General features: G+C 39.5%; 1 protein-coding gene across 9 annotated transcripts in view; it reads left to right on the top strand.

Annotated features, from left to right (window-relative positions):
* The first annotated feature begins 8,876 nt into the window (after positions 1 to 8,876).
* The window catches only part of CSNK1G3 (casein kinase 1 gamma 3), a 107,106-nt gene continuing 94,729 nt past the window's right edge, over positions 8,877 to 21,253 (top strand). The window contains exons 1-2 of one of the 9 annotated variants that reach the window (XM_046666700.1): positions 8,877 to 10,989; positions 12,870 to 13,009. The gene's annotated coding sequence lies outside the window, so the exon portion shown is untranslated. The remainder of the gene's footprint in view (positions 10,990 to 12,869; positions 13,010 to 21,253) is intronic. The other 8 variants (XM_046666699.1, XM_046666701.1, XM_046666702.1 and 5 more) reach the window with 8 other exon arrangements.

The raw sequence follows: 21,253 nt of genomic DNA, 5'->3' as shown, positions 1-21,253 counted from the left end.
AAGAATTAGAACTTTGGGGGCACTGGAATGTCTACATCACCGTGCTAGGTCATTTTGAAACACATTTTGTTTTTCAGGAGCATGGATTTGGGAACCGACAATAAATTCATCTTAGTTACACTGCTCCGGCTTGAGACTTGACAAAGATTTAAGCTGATTCTCACATTTTTACCTCGGACTTTTCAGGCTGTTAGAATCTCTGCCACTCTACATGTGAAATTTCTGTATTAAGTGGGGGAAAGCATACAGAGAGAAAAGCCAAGAAACAACTAAAACGTCTTGGGATCTCAATTTTACTTACAAATTTTTGACTCTCTAACATCTGCTCCCCTGCATTCCTCAAGACAGTGATTATGGGGATCTGCTCAAAGGAGAGGTGACGAGGCATTCACCAAAAGGGAACAGAATGAGGAAGGTGGCAGTTTTCTTTCACTCTCCCCACAACAAAACCACATCCCTTCGTTGGAAGGCAGTCTAGCTGAGTAGCATCAAATCGTCAGAAAAAAGACCCTGACTTCACCCTCACTGTGGACTTTCCAGTCCATGACGGGGGAACTTTAAATTCTGATCATTTGACATTTGATAACCTTCACTTAGCCTAGGGAAAGGCTGCTGGCTTTGAGAAAGAAAAGTTGTGTCACAACACACATACACACACTCACTCACACACATTAATTAAAATATATTCTGAATCTAACACCTCTCATCACCTCCATTATTACCTCGCTGGTCCTAGCCATCACGTGCGTGCACTGTTACAACAGCCTCCTAAACACCTGCCCTTACAGAGAGATCTTCAGATGTAAATCAAATTATGTCAAGCTCCTTCTTAAAGGCCCCAGGGGCTTTCTTTTACATTTCTCTTGTGTAAAATGGATTTTAAAAAAGTACCTACTTTCTGGGATTCTGAAAATTAAATAAGTACTTGGTATATAGTAGGCACTCAAATGTTCAGTAGTATCATTGCTGTTATTATTATATTTATTCAATGTGGAATGAGTTGACAGTTATTTTGTACATATATTTTTTTCAATTACTAGTCATGGTTCCATTGATAATTGCTTGGGAGAATGATTAACCATTGCTAAATAAGTATTTCCCTGCTACTACACATTTTGGAGCAATATATATAGAATGCCCATGTGAAAATCAGTTTCATATGCAAATGATCACCTGCCCTTGCTTCTTTGTTTGAGCTTATATTTGAAAATACTGTCTGTTTTCTCTGAGCAAAATATCTTAATTTAATAGCACATTTCTCCTACTTGATAGCCATATGGGGAACTCCTTGTACCTCAGTTTGGGCTGCTTGAAAAGATGAATGCATTTCTCCTTGAGGTGCCCCTCAGGAACCCCTAGTATGAAATCCAGGAGTCCTGTATTGAGGTCCAGACAAAGCCAAATATACTCCCCAAATCTGGGAAAAAAACCTAACAATTTTCAGGGGATGTGCTAAATAGATAGACAAACAATTTTTTTTTCCACATACTTTTTGTACTCTTCTTCATTATCAAAGGAACCAAGGCAGTTAACAAAAATACTAATAGTATAGCAAGAGAAAAATAAAAAGGGGAAATAAGAATATAGAAAACAAGATTATTCCAGACTTAGCTCACCAACATGCATGTCATAAGGTAAGTGGACTACCTAGAAATGGGCTCCCAAGTTAGCTCTCGGCTTCCTGGAAATCAGCCCCATGAGTAAATATGAGTTAAATGACTTATGACATTTGTAGGATGAAAACAAACCAGCTGTTTAAAAGAAGCATAGTTCTTCCTGGCACTGTAACTTAAAAGAAATTTGTTCCTTGAGTCCTCATGTAGAAGATATGATGTGATGTAGGAAATATCCTTAAAAATATTCCTTCAGTAATTACTATAATGAGTTTCATAGGGCTGTTTCTTACAATGTCCCTCAGTATAAGCCATGTCATAACAGAAAGGAACAGTTTGGTAAAGCAAGTTTATGAAGGTGTATTTTGGGGGTATGGAGGAGACACAAAGTAATGTGGGCCGTATACACTCAACTAAATCCAATGATAAATTGAGAGTAACGGGAGAAATCAGACTGTACATTTTTTAGAAAATCCTCCAAAAATATTTTTTAAGATAAATTTTCAGTATTATGCAACAAGGTACTTTAAAATTATACTCTCAAACAAACACCTCTCTTGCTAATTAATGGTAGACTCATTAATTAGATTAACATCCTCTTATCAAAGCTAAGCATAATGAGGACATGTTAGAATAGACAGTATCTAATTTCAAACAGTGTAACTTCCTATGGAGTCCTCAAGGATAAACTAGTTGAAAAGAGTGCCTCGTCTATAGACTTGTAAGCAGTTAAAAGTTGGAGAATGTTTACTAAAAATAATTATTAATAACTGTTTGTGTACCTATATGGCTGAAAAGACCAATATATATAACGAAGCCAATTGTAGACAAGTAAATACTGATTCTTTGGCTTAAAGAACCTCTCATTCTTTGGGACTTGACATTTGGAATAAGAGTTGATTAAGAAGTATCTGACAGGGCTGGCCACATGGCCAAGTGGTTAAGTTCGCATGCTGTGCTTCAGCAGCCCTGGATTCACAGGTTCAGATCCTGGGCAGGGACCTAGCATCCCTCACCAAGTCATGCTGAGGTGGCGTCCCACATAGAAGAACTAGAAGAACCTCCAACTAGGATATACAACTATGTACTGGGGGGCTTTGGGGAAGAAAAAAAAAAGAGGAAGATTGGCAACAGATGTTAGTTCAGGGCCAATCTTCCTCACCAAAAAAAAAAAAAAAAAGGAAGAAAAGAAGTATCTGACTAGAGACCCTAGTAATTCTCTGACTGGTGTTGTTTCCTGTGAGTAGTATAACTCTTGAGACTGTGCTTCAAAAAAGGTCTTAGAGTTTTCCTTCAGCCTATTCTTCTCCATTCCTCTCTCATACACATACTTACAGTTGCTCTAATTCAGCTTGATATAAATTACTAATTTAGGATCCCTCTTCCCCTCACTTTCTTCCTCCCTCCTTTCTTTCTTCCTTCCCTTCTTCCTTCTTACTTTGCCCAAACAGGTTCAATCTGGCGGGGTAGTACTGTAGTAAATAATCCCTCAGTCTGATAGTATGTGCCAGGGTCTCCTTATTCCCATCTCCCGCTACTTTATGAAAAGCAGCATAAATACATGGACTTTGGAGTCAGACATACCTGTATTCAAGTCCTAGCACTGCCACTTGCTAGCTGAGTGACCTAAACACTTTGCTTAAACTCTGAGTCTTCCCTTTCTCATCTATGAAAAGGAGAAAATGATACCCCACCTATGATAATTAAAAGAGATGTTTCCTAGAAAGTGCCTGAGACTCTTTAGGCATTCAGTAGTTGTTCATTTCACTCTATGCCATTTACTTTTACATAAGGCTTGTAGGCAATACTGATAAAATTATTCTAAGAGTGACATCTGTAAGCAGTGGGTCCTTGTCTCAGCAACTGGGCTTAGGCTCTACCTCTTTTTTAAAAAACTCAAACCCTTCTATTTGACTTGGTACTTATGTTAGGCACAATAACAGTCCCCCAAAGATATCACATCCTAATCCCCAGAACCTGTGACTATATTATCTCACAGCAAAAGGGGCTTTGCATTAAGATTAAGTCGAGGATTTTGAGATGGGGAGATTATCCTGGATTATCCTCAGTGGACTCAATGCAATCACAGGAGTTCTTATAAGTGAAAGAGGAAGTGAGGAGAGTGAGTCAGAGGAGACGTGATGACGGAAGCAGAATTCAGTGTGATGTGATGCTGGCTTTGAAGACGGACGAGACTATAAAACAGGGAATGCAGGAAGCCTCGAGAATCTAGAAAACACAAAGAAAAGAATTCTCTCCTATAAAGTGTCCAGAAAGAACACAGATCTGCCAACACCAAGACCTTAGTTCAGTGAGAACCATTTTGGACTTCTGATCGCCAGACCTGGAACATAATAAATTTGTGTTGTTTTAAGCTGCTAAATTTGTGGTAACCTGTAACCGCAGCAATAGGAAACCAATCTTGTGCTGTTTTCTGCTTGTCTTTCTTCCAAAGGCTCTGCTATTTGTAAAGTGTAGGGGCTAAAGGTGCTCATTGCAACTGAGTTGGGCTTGTTTCTCGGCCTTTTCAATGGACTGAGTTAAGAAATTTCTATATAAAATACCTGTGAGTTCATAATGATATTTCCCATTCGAATTCAAGATTATAGGCTGGCTAGTTGGTCTCTTTTTTGATCAGCATCAACATCAGGGATGGCAGAATTAGAATGTACCATAATTACTCATTTTTATTTATCCCACATTACACACATAACAGTCTGAGAAAAACATCAACACTACCACCAAAAATATGATTCCTGAAAAGTTAAAAAAATCTTTTCTGCAATTTTTTCGTCCTTAGGATATATCTCATGATAGACATACAGTCAAATTACTATATTTTGAAGTCACTTTGAATTACGATTTTTTAAAAAATCATTTTACATGTGTAGGATAAGATCATCATTCTTTCCCTCTATTTACCAATCATCATCCCAATATACGGTAGATAATTATTTTTATTGTTTTGAGCAATGTTTTAGTCTATTGAGTTTAATAATAATAATAATTAACATTTATTACAATAATCAGATTGGGTTTTCTGGTATCTGGAAATGCATTTGAAAGCCAGTCTCTATTTTCTTTTTTGCAGCGTTGATCATGACTCAGTAGCCTGTTCCACGCCACTGATAGATTTCCAGTGAGATGTTAATGTCTGGCTTAAAGGCATGCAGGAGGAGACTGAGAACTGCAGCTCTGCCTTGTAGCCCAAACAACGAGATTTTCTTTAATATTCCAAGACCAGGACTAAGTTGATTAGGTAGCTCGCGAAGAACAAGGGCTACCCTATCACTAAGTACTCAAATAGCTGTAGTAACTTTAGAATACGGAATTTATTTCGTTGTAAAGAGACCAAGCTGATTTCTCTTTGCTGATGATAGTCAACAAGATCAGGAGAGCACAGGTAATATACGGAGGGGAAATGAGACACAGGGCGATATTGGCTGTCATTATCATCAATATAAATTGATGAGCATACACTAATATGCATCAGAGTAACAATTCTAGAAAGCAGCAAGTATGGACATTTGGTTGAAGTTTCTTCTCAGTTAGATCAGGTCACCCAAGCTGGCAGAACACAAAGCATTAAGTCACAGTCCAAAGGGTTAGGTCTGCTGCAATTGGCAGGGTATCAGCCAGAAGCTGAGGTAGGGCTGCCTGGGGACTGAAGGCAGCTGCATTGGAATACAAAGCTTTGGCAAGGTGTGGCCAGCTTTGTCAGTTAGGAGAATACAAACCTGAAGCCAGGGAGCCTCACATCACAGTGAGACAGTCAGAGATTCTATTAGGGTCAAGCGGAAGAAGTGAAGCAGGACTGAACTACTGCTTGGAATTCAAGTGTTCATGTGGACACAGAGCCAGACCACACAAGAAAGGATACAAGTAGAAGAGACAGCAGCGAGCGGAACCAAAAGCCGGGAAAGAAAGCCTAGTGATCAGGATTCTTCAGCTGCAAACAACAGAAATTTACTCTGAGTAAGGCAAGAAAAACAGAATTGAGGGAAAGGCAAGGGTCGGGGGGCGGGGTGGGGGAGTCTCACAGAAGTGACAAGAAACTGGAAGTCCTGGTTTGGGCAGAACCCAAAATGTTCCAAAGGCTGGGAAGTAGGATCATAGCCACTGTCCTATGGCAGGAACTGCGTGGTCAGGGTGCTGCTCTGGGGATGGAATGCCATTCCACCTCTTTTTAGATTCTACATCCTTCTGCTCACCATTCAAATCTAGGGAGAGAGCATCCATTTGGCATTGTTTAGGCAATACATCCCCCAATACTCCTCCCCCACCTCATAGCACACCTAGAGGAAGGCAGAGCCCCTGGTCATGGAATACAAGGAAAAGGAGAAAGTTCATCAAAAGGAAGTCTGGGTGCTATTACGAGAGGGCAAACAGATGCTGGACAGCCAATATACCACGAATGTCCAAGTATACATGGTAAAAACAAGAAAAATAGGGCCTGGAGCAATTTTAAATAAAGCTTTGCCTCAAGACCACAAATCCAGTTCCACAAATCTCCGACTTTTAAAGCTAGGAAACAGCTTGGGACCTGATATTTCCAACTTTTGATTACCATTCATGTTGGACAGAAAATGCAGGTTCCTAGAGGTCACATAGTAACAATAAACATATATGTAGTGCTTACTGTATGTCAGACACTGTGGTGAGTGCATTACAGATATATCATTGCATTTAATCTTCCTGATATCAACATGATGTAGGTACTACTGACTCATTCTGTAAATAAGCCAACTGAGGTTACGACTACTTAAATTGTGCAAGGAAGGAAAAGAGAAGGCAAGTGGTATAATCCTAATTATAGCAGAAGTAGAATGAGAACTAAATGGAAGTGAGTGTTCTAAGACATCATCCTGCGTCAGTTTTTAACTTCTGTTGACCTTGTGATCTTGTTCAGTCAGATATGGCATCAATAGCATAATAGTAACAGGTGGGAGGACGAAGCCATGTGAGCCTGGTGAAGAGAGGGATAGAGTTAAGACCAAGCATGACAGAGACTAAAGAAATGTAATTAGACACAAATGCTGACCCCAACAAGTCCTCTGGTCACTGTCCAAAAGGCACATGAAGTTCAGACATGGCTTAGGCAAGCTTTGGCACCAATGTGGTCCTGACCAGAAGGATATCGTAATCCAGTCATCCTAGTCAGTGGGTGACATTTGAAGAAGTTTGGTAGTTTGAAGGTAATTCATTATAGCAGGACCCTAGCAGTGACCTAGGGTCTGGTCAGAACTGGGACTAGTGAACAACTATCTAAACAAGCTTATACCTTCTCCACATTGGATGGGGTTCTGGAAAAGGCTGAAGTTCCAATTAGAACAGGAAACCAAAGGAGAAGTCCAGTGCTATAGAGTGGAAAAGGATTATAGGGAATAACAGATACGGGAGTTAGAAGCCTACACTCTAATCCAGAGTTCTTACTTGGCACTCTGCTTCGTCAGCCAGAGGCCTGCATGATTCCTATGGGTCAGGATTGATGAGACACTTAGGCTTGGTCAGATTTGGCTTGCAAGCAGGGATGGGCTCTTGAGGTAGACATCAAGAAATATAACTGTGGGGAGGAAAAGGGACCGGGGAGGGAAAATGGAGCAGGGACTAATCTTTATGACCACCTCCAAATCTTAGATTCATATATGGCCCAGAATTAAAGCTGTTTTTGAAACTATTACCAAAAAAAATCACAGCTTTATCTAACTCTTCCATTTATCACAAAACAGCATTCTTTGGGTAGTCAAACTTGCTTAAAAGCTGCCAAGATTCAGACCTGCTAATGGAAAAAAACAAATTAAATTGCCTAGCTAGAAATTTAGCCACTTTTTTGGGCAAGACACTTCTACACTTTTCATAGTGTTTATAGCTTTTCTCTATAGACAGTTTTATTAAAATTCGTTAAGAATGTATTCTTTTCCTCCACAAGATTTTAACATTATGTTGTCCACAAATTGTCTTCTCTCATTAACATCTTGTCTACCTTTTACTTCCTTTTTAATTTATAGATAATATACACTCTACATAGAAAGTATTCCTTTGAAGAATTCTATCGATTGAATTGTGTACCCCCGTAATTCATATGTTGATGCCCTAACCCCTAATGTGATGGTACTTAGAGATGAGGTCTTTGGAGATAATTAGGTTTAGGTGAAGTCACGAGGGTGGATCCTCATGATGGGATTAGTGCCCTTTTAAGAAAAGGAAGAGAGACATCATGTTTGGAGGAAAGGCCCTAGGAGCACACAGTGAGAAGGCAGCCAGGAAGAGAGCTATCACCAGAAGCCCACTGTGCTGGCACCCTGATCTCAACACTTACAGCCTTCAGAATTGTGAGAAAAAAATTTCTGTTCTTTAAGCCACCCAGTCTATGGTATTTTGTTATGTCAGCCCCAGCTAAGGCAAGGAATCTTAAAGATGTGATTTTATTAAACATTACCGAAGATTATTATTATAAAATACAATACAGTCTCTCAGAAAAGTTTTGTGATTTTGCCCTTTCATTTTTCCATCTACAAAATACTTGAAATCATCATTCCAGGGATGCATAAACCAGTGTCTTGACCTTCTCTAGCTGTACTCATGAAACAATCCAAAAGAAAAGTTGCTAAGTTACAGCTTCCCCCAAACCTGACCTAGCTGCTGTCTATGACTGGCTTTCTCCCAGAATGCTTTCTTTCTCTCCCCTTGACTGCAGACTTGACTGGGGAAGACATTACTTTCCTGGTTTTAGTAAAACATGTTGCTCTGCTCCCAGGTTCTGGCTATTGTTGCAATGTCTCATTTTGCATCTTTTCTGTTTCCAGTTGACCTTTTACTTTTTCTTAATTACATCTATCCTCCAGTTAGTTTACCTTAAGGATAATACCAAAAAAGAAAGAGTTTGCCAATGCCTCAGGCTTTACTGTGTGTCAACCCGTAAATCACCATGCTAGGTTTACCATTAGAGTTAAATAAAATATTTGGAAGAAAAAAATGAAGGTTTCTCCTATTTTTATTTTGAAAAGCTTTTTGTAAATATCTTTACCTCATAATTTTGTATTTCATATTTAGCAAGTTATCACTTATCACATCATCTTGGGCAAGTCACTCTCTTTGAAACCATCATTCCTCATTCCTAACGAGGGAAAAATAACAATAGCTGCTATATTACTTCGGTTACGGTATTATTACGGTTGTGAGAATCAGATGGAATAATATAAACCAGAGTTTGTACAAATGTTGGTTGTTAACATTGTTAAGTGGAATTATCTGCCTGTATTTAACTCAGCAAGATTGGCCACATAGTTGATACAATGCACCAACATAGAGTGCTAGTTTAATCTTTGGTGCTTATTTGTATTTCAGGGGTATTTCTTGATCAATTTGTGCAAAACAAGTTTGGCTTAGGAGAGTATTTTAATAGTATGAATGAGGGGTGAAGGGAGAAAATGATTATAGGACAGATTCTTAGTTCTCTCATAATCTTTAATGGTACACTGGAAACATTTATCAGATTTCTCTTCTGACAAAATGCTTTCTTTTCACGTCCTACAAGTGCTTTGTTTGAAAGAGAGAATGGTAGGTATATTTTGTGGAAAGTAAAGCTGCCCATTTTCCCTTCTCTGTAAGCAGTTAGGCTTCAAGTGGGAGAAAGAAGGAAATGGAATAGTTCTCCTGCTTCAAACTCTAATTGAAGGCCTTAACCCTATACTCTCTCCATTTGGTGTACGTGTTGTGGATGCGTGTTTTGGCGCCGTTGGGTAGCCAAGGTGAGTGGGCAGAGGGGTAAGAGGAAGAGAAATAGCAACAGAAGTAAAGAATCAAAAGATGTAAGGGAGACGCGAACATTTACAATGTCTCAAATGTGAAAACCAAAGGCACCAGAAATTTTGCTTTCTTTTTCTTCTCTCCTCAAACTCCCACTTGATAAATTCTGGTTTTTTCCCTAAGAAATTCATGATAGTCTTAGACTGAAGTCATTTCGAAGTAACTTTCCCCCCTCATTTTAATAGAAACATGAGTCTTTAAACATAGTGCAGGGTATGGTTTTTCTTCATGCACATGTTATTGTCCAACTTTTGAAAGGACTTTAGAAGTAAGAATAACAATTTTTTAAAAATTTATGGTTTGAATCCTTCACAATGCCTTCATGGTGGATCGATTTCCATAGAGGTCTTCCAAAGTGCCATATCTTCACTCCAGTTAACCAACTATAAGAGGGAGGAAGAATGTAATCTTCTGACTTTTCTACGTGGGCTGAGTGGACTGGAAAGCATCCTCAGAAAATATGGGTTCTAGTTTGAGTTCTACAACTTGATGATTTAAGTAATGTTTGTCCTTTTGGAACTTCCGGAAGTTCAGTGGAAAAACTACCACCTTATACAGTTCAGAGGATTACCTGAGCTCACAAATGTAATTCTCTATAGACAGAAAATGTAATGCAAACGTGAACCACGAGTCATATTTCCAAGCAGTCGAATCCCTGATATTAGCACTCGGGTTACACGAAAGTGGGGGAAAATGTCAACTCTGCGATGTCTCTCCCTTAGGCTGGGCCCTAAAATTCTTTGGCACCTGGAGGGCTGTGCTCGGCACCCTTACTCGGCCCAATTGCGCCCTTTGGCTCTTTGCTCACTGAAGCCGCGGAATTTTCAGCAGCTCTCCTAAACCACGGGAGCGTTTTCTTCCAGTTCTCCCCGTAGACCTCCCCAAGCCTCTCCTACCATGGCCTCACCCGTAGAAACGTACTACCCGTATCCACAATTACTCCACGTTCTCCCTCACGCACCACTGGTGCGGAGGTGGGGAGAAAGGAGGAGCTTGGATTTTAATACCTTGCCAGCCAATCAGCGTGCTGCCTTTCTTCCGGTCAGCAAGCCGACCAATCCGAGCACGTCAGTGTAATGTTCGGCTCTACTCGGCTCTTTTCGTCGATGCGGGCAGCTCCGGGGCAGCCGCCGCTAGAGAGACGCTTTCCTTTTTTATTTTTTTTCCATGTGTTCACTTCCGGGTCCGGCGCCGATCCGGATGCCCGAGGCAGAAGGATGTTTGACCTCCGGATAAGTGAGGCGCCGCTGTGCATTCATTCCCGGCTGCATCGGTGGCGACAGCAGCGACTCGGGCGGCGACTCTCCGGCCAGAGGCGGCGGTAGGAGGCACCGGCAGTAGTGCAGGGACCGAGTCCGAGCCGAGCGGCGTTCCCTCCCTCGCTCGTTCCTTCCCCCCTACCTCGCTCTCTCGCTCGCTCCCTCCCTGCGCGGCTCGCTTTCCTCCTCCGGCCCCGGCGGGTGTGATGTGCCGTCGCCGCCGCTGCCCCCGCCGCCGCTGACTGACGGACCGGGGGGCGCCGCCCGCGCCCGGGACCGACCCCGCTGCTCGCGGCCGCGCCTCTGAGGTAAAGCCCTCTCCGTGTTGGCGCCCGCGGGCCCCGGCGCGGCCGCGGCTCCCTCCTTCCCGGGTGGGGCCGGGTGGGCTGGGGTCCCGGGCTGGGTGGGGTGCGGCGGGGGCGGTGCCGCGGGCGGGGGCCTCGGGGGAAGGGGGCGAGGACCCGCGCGGGCGGCGCGGAGGCGCGGGCGGGGCGGGGGCCGCGGCCGCGGGGGAGGGCGCGGAGGGCTCGCTGGGCCGGGAGGGGGTCGCGGGCGGCGGGCGGGCTGGCTGCAGAAGTTGCCGGAGTGGCGCGGCCCGAGAGGGGCCGGCAGGGAGGTGGCCGAGCTGGGAAAAAAGGCGGGGGCTTCTTTCGGGAGGGGTTTTGAGGTCGGAGCGCAGCCCCAGCGCGCTTTGCTTGTGTCCAGACAATTACCTTCGGAGTGGGGGTTTGGGGCCGGGGGGCGGGGGAGGCAGCGGTCTGCTGGAAGGAGGTGTCAGGGGCCGGCGTTCATTTCGGGGGTAAACTTCCCGTTGGGGTGTTTGTTTTAAAGGGGGGGGGGAAGGATTTACCTTTTTGTTAGAGCTTTTGACTTAGCTCAAAACTTAACCAAGCCATTAGTCGGGGGTAACAAAATTACTCTATTGGTTACTGTTACTGTGCTGGTTTGTTTGTTTATCCCACATGCAGGGGAAGTGACACACAGAAGCGTCGGTTCTCTTGGTCCACAGCCCCCACATGCTTTCCTGCGGGGCGGTGATGGAGATGTGTGTTTGCCCGTGGGGTGGGGGTAGTTAGGCCTGTGTTATGATCCTTCCAGTTCTCCCAGGGAAGGAGGAAAAGTTAATGGGTGGGAGAGAGAGTCTCTTTGTGGGAGATGGCTACTGTTGCTACACTGTGCGAATTAGTTTTAACTCTGTTGTAATGAGTACCAAGGCTGGTCAGTAAGTGACCGACCCCTTTTTCACCTTTTGTTTTAGAACATCGACTTTAATTGGAAAATTAAAAACCTGCTGATTTTTAATAAGTAAAAAAAAATAAATCAACACGTTTCTTTTACTTTCGCAATTATTTCTTGTGATATGAATGACATTTGCCCACAGATAGTAAAAGATGTTGAACTATATCTGTTGGAATATCTTTTAAAATTAAAAATACCTAATTTTAAGGCCTAGTATATATTTATGAAGAATATTTGGTATCCCTAAAATATATAAGAAGAAAAATATCACAAAGATTATAATAAGAATGATTTAGAATTAGAAAGATGTGAGGCCGGTTCAAGAAAACATTTTTCATCAAAAATCAGACCTGATTTGTGACATTCCTAATAGCTATTTTTGAGGAGGGCGTGGAGAGATGTGCTCAGTATAATTTTTGGAATAATTTTATATTTATTCCTAAACTTTGCTCCGACTGTATTCTTAGCTAAGATAAATTATCTTCATATTTTGTATATGTTAGCCTTTATAATTACACAAAAGATGAAAATTATATTTATGGACATTGAAGAAGATGATATCAAATAAATTGCATGACTTTGGCATAGATTCTTAGAGTGTATAGACACTTGCTTTCAGGGAGCTTGTATTTCTGGATATGCATCAGGTATAAGTAGTTCTTAGGATGGAGGACAGAAAGGTTAATTTTAATGTTGATACATATGAGACTTTTTTGGGGGATCTTAGAAAATGATTATGTTTACTGCTGATTTATTGTGCTCATTGACCTGCCATTCATCAACTTAAAAATTAATACATTATGTAATTATTGACATTTTCATTATTAGATTTGCAGGAATTAACTATTAACAAAATCTTCAACTCATGAAAATCATTTATTCCTTCAAATAAAAGGGCTGGGATTAGAATCAAGGGATAATTAATTCAATCTGGACTTTTACTCCGTAGAAGGGACCTTTACTATGTGGTAAGGATGGAAGCGTGGGTAGAATATGAAGATGAAATGAGACCCAGTAGCTGCCTTCAAGGGAGAAGCAGACATTCACAGAAATAATTGCAACACAAGACTCCTGTGGGTTTTACCAGAGGTGCGTGGAAGCATGGGGGGGTGTGTGTGTATGTGTGTGTACGAGACAGAGATACTAATTTTTGACTGGGGAATTATGAATGAGTTTAGAGCTGGTAACACTCCATTTGGGCCTTAAAATATTTTAATAGGCAAAATGGGGACATATGTATGGGGGTAGTTTTCTAGGTGAAGGAACAGCCAGAGCACAGGTGTGTTGGTTGGGTATTACGGGGCCTGTTGAGCTGGACATAAGGCTGCTGTGCCAGGACGTCTTTGTGGGAGGGGAAGCTCTGAAAGTAGGTGGAGATCAGGCCATGGAAGTCCAGAATGCCTTGTATTTAAAAATGAGTCAGTTTGAGGTGTGAAGTGTATAGATTCTCTGCCGATAGGGAGTAGGTAGGCAAATAAGAATCTAAGTTTAAAGAAACAGATTATAACAGAATAGTCAACTTGTTATCATGCACGCTAATGGAGGAAAGCAGAAAACTATATAATCTAAAACAGTTCATATGTGGCTTTGTCATATTTCTTTACTTGTATTTGCATATGGGTGTGTCTGGTAAGCTGGTAATTGGCTTTATATGAAAGAAATCCAGATTGTAAAAATATGACTCAGGAAGAAACGGGAAGCTCTCTATTTACTTTTCTGTGTCTCCTCTGTAATCCCCCCCATGCTGGGAATAGACCATTATTCCAGTGGAGTTTATTGGTTCACATTTTTTTCAGAATGAAACAAGTAGTTATTTAGTTTCAAAGGGTTTCCCAAAAGGATGTATCTAACTAAATAGAATACTGAAATATTAAATAACAAAATAAAATACAGGTCACTGGAGAGTTATATTATTGTTAATACATTTGCACGTGAGATTTGTTATGGATAATGTGAAATGTAAGGAATCTACATACGAAGGGAATTGACTATAACAGTGGGATGATAAAATGAGAAGCTCCCACAGTTTCAGATAAATATTTATAAGGTTTTTAGTCATCTTAAATATCAGATGACCCTAAAATAATTTAACCCCGAACTTAATCATTATCAAAGGAGTGCTTAGAAAAATATCACCCTCACAACACCAGTATTTAAGTCCATGTAAAATAATGTTACAGGGAAGACTGTTTGACAGTTTTTACTAACCATTCCCCTTTTAGTGTTCAAAAAGGACTTACATTATAACAAGATTTGTGTTATCTTGAACTTCTCAATAACAGCAATATCTGTTACAATTTATTAAGTGCCTGCTTTGTATAGGGGCCATAAATGATACTGTTAAGACAACTCCATGAGTTAGGTGGTGTAACCCTGGCCCTTGACAGTAGGAGATAGCGTCTTCTAGAGTTTAAGCAGTCTGTTTAAGATATATCTTACAAGTATCAGAATGCATATTTCAATCAGTTTTTTTCTCACTTCAAAATCTTAAACCACCAGTGATCTGTTTTTGCTAATCTTCCGTCTTCCTTTTTTGTCTTTTCTCATGCAGTTGGCACTTGGTGGTATTCATTGGTGGTCTTAGTATATGTCTGGGTGTTGGTTCTTCAAGGTGCAGTTTCTTTGGAAATGGCAGTTTTGGGGTATCTGTAGTTCCTTAATTGTAGAGATTCTGTAGGAGCAGACAGTATGGTTTCAGTAACTTAAGCTACCTCAGAGTATCACTTTTTTTTTTTTTTCTTTTTCCTTTTTCTCCCCAAAGCCCCCCGGTACATAGTTGTATATTCTTTGTTGTTGTCCTTCTAGTTGTGGCATGTGGGACGCTGCCTCAGCGTGGCTTGATGAGCGGTGCCATGTCCACGCCCAGGATTCGAACCGACGAAACACTGGGCCGCCTGCAGCGGAGCGCGCGAACCCAACCACTCGGCCACGGGGCCAGCCCCTCAGAGTATCACTTTTGTGCTGATCTGCCGGACAGAACCATACTTGGGATTCTTAATGTGTAGAAATCAAGTGTATATTATCCATTAATGTGAAGTGACTTTGGAGAGCCTGTGAACTACTCAGAATATATGGAATGAGAGAGATAGGTGGGATAGATAAGTTTTAGAGACACAGTGGAGGCTCCTGTTAGCCTTGTTTTTTCCAGCTCCCTTCTCAAAGCTGAGATTTAGAAACTATAAATCTTTGGGTTTCCTCCTATTATGGGACCTAAGGATGTGTGTAGTGATTTGTTCTTAAACTATGGTAAGTGACTGGTTATATTCTTTCCTGCCACTCCCTGCCCATCTTTTATAAGAAATAATTCTTAACAATGAATTTGAAGAGTTTATGTATTTGGTAGATGAGACACATTTTGGTCATTTTCTTTACTAATGATATGTCACGTAGTTTTAATTTAATGAAAATCTATAGCTATATGTTCACATATAGCTAAATCATGTCTACTTTTTTTTTAAAAGATTTTAAAAATATTTTTTTTTTCCTTTTCTCCTCAAAGCCCCCCAGTACATAGTTGTATATTCTTCATTGTGGGTCCTTCTAGTTGTGGCATGTGGACGCTGCCTCACCGTGGTTTGATGAACAGTGCCATGTCCGTGCCCAGGATTCGAACCAACGAAACACTGGGCCGCCTGCAGCAGAGTGCGTGAACTTAACCACTCGGCCATGGGGCCAGCCCCTCATGTCTACTTTTTTATAGCTTTCACTAGAATTAGGTAAAATCTCATGATAGATATTCTTTTTCCTAAACACAAATTTCTAGTGTTTTTTCTTTTAGTGAGGTAATGTCATACTTTTAGCTGTATTCAGACTTAGTACGTTTATTTAGCTAATTTTGTATTGAACTACTTTTTTAAGCTGTTAGTTACATTTGCAAAAAAAAAAAAAATTGGCAGAGAGTTATTCTGCCATTATGCTTTTCATCAAGATTGAGAAATTTCATGTAAAGGGCCAAGGTATGATGTTTGGCACATAGTAGGCACCATGTAAATCTTCTCTTACATTCAGAAGTTGCTGGTATATATATGAGTTGTTAGAGGGTTGATTGGTGGGTAGAATAAGCAAAGACTCTTGGGAATGGCCTGTTACAGGAGAATCTCTTAATTTACCTCTGCTGAACCCACTCAAAAGATTAAATGATACTTTTCATTTACTGCTTGATCCCCATGCCAGACTGAGTGGCAGCAGACTACTCCCTAGTTTGTTCTCGATCTTATATTCTCACCACTATTGTACACTAACAAACAGTCATTTGCGTTTGTAACCCACAAATTGTTAATGGCAATTATACTTGATATTGTAGTTACATAGTTTAATAAAACATTATTCAGTGAATTGTGAAGGCAAAAAGGTGTTTGTATGAGAACCAGTGTCTGCTTTGAAAACAGGTGAGTAGCTAAAATCAGTTACAGTTGAAATAGGTGTAGGTGAAATAACTTTAAACAATTAGGGAAAAAAACCCTAAAAAATCTAAAAAGATCCTTTGACTAAGACTGCTTTTAAATGTTTGTGAGATGTCTTTCCATGTTTAAGAAACAGAAACTGGAAGTCACAGGTGATGTACTATGGGTGTGAGTTTTGCAAGAAAAAATAGAACTAGAATCCATAGACCCATACTTGAAGAAAAGGCATTAGCCTTGCATTAAAAGATTGTCTGCTGAATGTACATTTTTATGTTTTAGTTGCAATAAAATGTTGAAGGCACGTACTTTTTTTTATGATTCCCCTTTTTAACTAATTTATGAGCTGTTGGTTAATAATAACATATTAAAGAGGGTATCAGCTTCTAAACTATCACCCAGTTTATATTCTCTCTTAGAGATTTATTTGACAGCATCCTCTTTTAAAAAAGAAATAAATTCTGGTATTCCTGAACCTATAGTCATTCATACATTAGGGTGAATTTTTAAATTATCTACTCGTGATCAATCTACAGTTCTAACATATTTCCTAATATGGGCCCTCATCTGATTTCATATGCTACCTTTCAGCTTTTATACAGGGCCAGGCTTAGAGAGGAGCCCTCTTATAATTCCAACATCTCTTCACCCTGAGTAGGGACTGCTGGACTGAATTGGTAGAGGAAATTGTCCCTTGGAAGAGGAAATGCCATGCCCTTGATGTGTAGAGCACTTTAGTTTGGTGCAAAGCATGGTGGTCTGTCAGCTTACAGTAGGTACCGCAGCCCAAATGGAAAGGAGAACTTTTAGGTGTAGGAGAAGGAGGTCCAGGTTGGGGAAGGAAAGGTAGATGGAGTATATTATTTATCTCAGCGTTGCCACATTACAATGCCTGAAATATAGTAGCTACTGAAAATGGAACACTGACATATGGAGGTAGGGCTAGTTTTTCAGAACTTTGGTCTGCTGCTCTGTGATTTTCTTGGCTCTGCTCTGCTCTGTGTATTGGATTCATCCTCTGGTTAAGAGCAAGATCACATCTAGGTGTGCATTGGCCAGGAAATCTTTTGCACAAGCCTACCAGCATACTTTTCTCTTCAGGTTTTATTGACCAGAATTAGGTCATGTACACTTCCTAACCAGTTATGGCAAGGGGAATAGTGTTATCATGGTTGGTGTCTCCTAACCAGGATATATCCCCTGCAGTTGGGAACGGAGTCTTATTTCCCTCAGTTACATGGTGGAGGGAGGATATTTAAAAAAAGTGTGAGAAGGAAGAATATGGGGGAAATGGATGTTAGAGAGGCAATCAATAGTGACCACTACATCTACTTGTTTTGAGAATGAAAATAAATAATGCATAGAAATACACTTTGAACTTTAAAGCATTGTACAAGTGTAACGGATGGAAGATTAGAAAGCTGCTTCTGTGTTACTATCTTAAATATGCTCAGGTATGAATGAATATTTTAGGAGGTAAAAACACTGCTAGTTTTCTTATTGACTGAGTCAAATAAAATCAGTTACCTAAGTTGTAAGATTATACATTTTTTCCATGGAGCTCATAAAGTTAACTTTAAATTAAAAATTTGTACCTGTAAACTTACTAAAAATTTTTTCTGAGTTGCTGCTCCCATTCAAAAATTGCCCACACCTTTGATCTCATCAGATTTTTTTATTTGTCACACTTAGAGGAGAATAAGCACATTGAGGAAATGGGAGTTTGTCAGTCAGAGGAGGGGTTTATTTTGAGTCATGGAATCCCAGTGAGATAGGAGGAGGAAAGAATGGTTTTCACGTATCTTTAAAGCAGCAAAAAGAAATCACTGGGGAATGGGGAGGCAGGTGAGAATCATAGAAGTTTAGAATTGAAATGAATCCTGGGAAGGTTGAGTGAAATGCTCAAATCCCACACCTGGTTGGTAGAACTCTCCTATCTTGATTGCTAGTGTGGTGCTCTTTCTGACCAAGAGGTAGGAGGCCGTGAAAAGATTTTGTCTACTTCGCAGTTTTGCTCAGGTCCATGCACTAGTTCTGTAAATCAGTCAGCCAGCTGCCTTTAGTATAGATATCTGTGTTCTCAGGCTTTGGAAAATTGTAGCCAGAGGATTTTTTTTTTTGTGGGTCAACAGACAAATCTTTTAATCTTCCCTCAAGCAGTCAACAACACTACCACCAACACACACACACACAAAGTAACCTCAAACCTAGCCTGCTTAAATGAAAATGCAGAAGCAGAATGCGTACTTGGAACAATTTATATATATTTTTATTTTCAAAAAAGTATTCTTAAAGATTTCTCTGCCTTGAGTGTGTGTGAAAGAAAAGAGTAAACACACACATATATGTAGATACATATATGTATATATACAGAATAAATATACAGAATTAATTGTAATTCTTGTAATTGTTGCAGTTGTAAATATACAGAATTAATCCATCCATTTCTTGGAAGGATATTTATGTTAACAGTTATTTATAAATAGTGAGTTTTGGGATGATTTTTATTTTTACACTTTTTATACTTCTGTGTATTGTTTGGATTTTCAGCTATGATTATGCATTATTTTTATCATCAGTAAAAATAGCAAATCTGTTCTGTTTTTTTTTTTTTTGAGGGAAGAAAATAAAATCCTGGGGTGGGATATTTTCTACTAACTTAGATTTTAACATATAATTTTTCTTTTATTGTATATTATATATATTGAATGCACTGATACTTTGTAATTGTCTTTATTTTTTAAGTTGGACTTATTAAAATTATTTACCTTAAAATTTTAAGTTGAAATTGGCCATATGACACTTTTTGATACAAGTGTACTTTATAAAAGTCGTGGACTTCTGAATATTTTGCAATTATTAATTGTGTTTATCTGTTTTCTAACTTGTTTGATTTTGACTTTGGGTGGTATACTTGGCAGTATATTAGAGTCAGAGTTATAGTCAGAGTTTCCTTTAGTAAAAAGGGAAGTGAAAATGTTTTTTTCCTTACACCCAGTCTGTGTCTTGTTTATTTTCTATTTCTGTGGAACACATTTTATATTCTAGCAATGAATACTTTCAAATGGCAATCAAATGTAGTAAGTAATGTAATAGGGAGAAGAGAGAAAATTTCTGGTATTCCATGAGTCTTATGTTGTATAAATATATGGCTATGAGGTGTTTTAATAAAATCCTAATTTGGCTTGCAAAAATAGCTTAGTATTGTTTTGGAGGTGAAACTAGTGGGTATCAGTTGTTGGTGACTTTTAAAAAAACCTGGTATTTGTAGATGCATATTTTTATAAAATATTATTTTATTTTCTCCTTTTATTCCAGGGATCTGAAAACAATATAAACCAAAAAAAGTGTAAATCTTCAAGATGTGGAATCCTGTAATACCAATTTTCATTGAAAAAAATGGTAGATTATTTACTGAGTTCTTTTTCTGTCATAGGAGTCTCAGGGCTTGTTGTATCTGATATTTCTTAATATAGTTTAGATTCTGAAATTAATTGTAGTTAATAAAATATCAAAATGTAGGGGCCGGCCCCATGGCCGAGTGGTCAAGTTCAGGTGCTCTGCTTTGGTGGCCCAGGGTTTCGCCAGTTCGGATCCTAGGTGCAGAGATGGCACTGCTCGTCAAGCCATGCTGGGGTGGCGGCCCCACATAGTACAACCAGCAGGACCTACAAGTAGAATATGTGACTATGTACTGGGGGGCTTTCGGGAGAAGAAGGGAAAAAAAAATCAAAATATAATCACTCTTTAAAAATCATTCTTTTAAGTATTTTCTGATAATTTGTAATGTGCGTTGTGTGTTTATTGTATGCTCTGCTGTTTATCTAAATATCCTATTGAAGGTGATTTTTTGAAGACTGAAAAATAAAATTCTTAGCATTGGGAATGTGAATATCAAATAAATTAAAATAAATTTTACTATAAGTACATGTTTAAAATCTCCCAACTGAAAATTAGTGAATTTTTTTCTGTGGCAGACTAAATCAGAGAAGAAAAACAGAGAATTTTAAAGATAGTCCTTGCTATAGGGTTGGAAGTGCTGACACTAACAGATGAGAGGAAAGGTTTTGTGGGGGAGGCAGCTTGTACCAGTGGTTCTCAGCCTTGACTTCACATTAACATTTTCTGGGGAGCTTAAAAAAAATGGCAGTTATTGGGATTCTACCTATGCTAATTTATATTTCAATCTGGAGACGGGGCCAGGACATGGATATATTTTAGGATTTCTATAGGTGATTCCAGTTTGCTGCAGGCTTGGAAATGACTGATTTTTCCTTCTCTTTATACACATCTCTTAGCTCTTTTTACTCTCAAGTTCTCTTTTTAATTGGGGATGGGAGTCTGAAGATGAGATAAGAAATGCATGAAAATATTTGCAGGAGGACCAGGTTAATGAAGTGACTTCTCTTCATAGTTTCATACCCAGAATCCTTAGTGAGGCCACTATATTCATTGCTCGTTAACAGTTTTTCATAAGTATAGCACCAAAGTTAGAGGATTTTTGAAATTTGAAAAATTTGTGAAAGGGAAATTTATCAAGAATAAATTAAGGCATCAATTCAGATGCCCCTAGAAATCTTAAGAAACCTAAATAACAACAATCATATCTTTAAAGTTACTATAAATTATAAGAAGACAAGAATTGTTGCTAATCAAAGTCTTATTAGTTTTAGGTTATATTTATCATGTTTGCAGTATCATTGAGTTGAGTTTTCATGGACCATAAGGACAGAAGGGACTTTAACAGTTATTTAGCACTTCTACTCTTTTACTCTGTCTTATACCTTTGTTGATGAAGAACTCGGTTTGTCCCCTCAGTGGAAATAGTTTACTTCAGTTATAGTATATTGTGTGTATAGAATATTGTCTGTATTGCATATAGTCAGTAAGTATAAATAGTGCATTTATATGCATTATACATATAAATGCACTA

Source organism: Equus quagga, chromosome 7 (genome assembly GCF_021613505.1).
Source record: "Equus quagga isolate Etosha38 chromosome 7, UCLA_HA_Equagga_1.0, whole genome shotgun sequence".
Classification (NCBI taxonomy): domain Eukaryota; kingdom Metazoa; phylum Chordata; class Mammalia; order Perissodactyla; family Equidae; genus Equus; species Equus quagga.
This window is presented reverse-complemented; position numbering and strand designations above follow the sequence as displayed.